Raw genomic sequence first — 1346 nt, 5'->3', positions numbered from 1 at the left:
CTGAGGAAATAATTCAAGAAGCTGGACTATATAAAGAAGAACATGGCATCATATTTGAAGGAAGACTGATGAACAACCTGAATAATGCAAAGGACACAACCTTACTTGAAAAGATGAAGAGGAATTGAAACACTTGCTGCAGAGCCAAGATTACAGCCTTCAATATGGAGTACATCCCAACATCAAGAAAACAAAAAATCCTCCCTATTTGACTAATAAGTAGCATCATGATCATGTTAGATGTAGAAAAGATTGAATTTGTCAGACACATTTTATTTTACTTGGTTCCACAATCAACACCCATTATATCAACAACAGTCAAAAACTCAATAGACATGTTACATTGAGAATATCTGCTGCTAGAGACCTCTCCAAAGTACTAAAGAACAATGGTGCCTCTTTAAAGACTAAGATGTACCTGATCTAAGTGAGAGTCTTTCCAATTACATTTTATGCATCTGAAAGTTGGACAAAAATAAAGATTACCAAAGAAGAATCTACACTTTTGAATTGTAATGTCAGGGAAAAGTACTGTAAAAGAACAAACACGTTTGTCTTGAATGAAGTGTAATGAGGGTGCTCTTAAGAGGCAAGGAGGGTGTGTTAATCTTACATAATTTGGACATGTTTTAAGAAAAAACTACATCATGCTTGTAAAAATTGACGGTTAGAGAAAAAGATCCTTAATGTTAAGTTTTGACACAGTAACTCTAATAATGTTCTTGAGCATCTTGGAGATGATGAAGATGGGTCAGGACAAGGCAATGTTCAAGTCTGTCATTGATAGTTTCACTATGGGTCATAGTTGATTCAATGGCGCCTAACATCACAACAAATAATCTCATTTGATAAATGAGAAAATAAGGACCAGAGAGTTTAGATGCGTTGTCTAAGCTTTACAATATGTTAACTGAGAAAATTGACTAGAATTCAGTTTTCCTTCATTCCATGAAAAAATTATTCACTGACAATGATTAACCACAAAATGAATTAGCATAATTTAATTCCTAAATAGATTATATAGGTTATATTCATTTTAACTAATTCCATAGTATAGGCTCTACTTTCTCCGTTCCATCTTTCTCTCTCTAATTGATATATACATATCTCACAGGACGTAAATAATGGCTTCACATGGTTTAAAACTTACCTTTACAGAAATGAATTGTTACTTTTTTGTCCCACAGAGTAAATGATGAGTTCACACTTCTCATCTTTCATTTAACATCTAAACACTTAACTACTGTGCTATCAAGGCTACTTGTACCATATATGTTGTTACTGTGTGACATTGCATTCATTATTACACATAGTGACCTAATGAACAAAAGATAGAAATCTTTCCT

Source organism: Elephantulus edwardii, unplaced genomic scaffold, assembly GCF_000299155.1.
Source record: "Elephantulus edwardii isolate Elephantulus edwardi_28Jun2011 unplaced genomic scaffold, EleEdw1.0 scaffold00170, whole genome shotgun sequence".
Classification (NCBI taxonomy): domain Eukaryota; kingdom Metazoa; phylum Chordata; class Mammalia; order Macroscelidea; family Macroscelididae; genus Elephantulus; species Elephantulus edwardii.
This window is presented reverse-complemented; position numbering follows the sequence as displayed.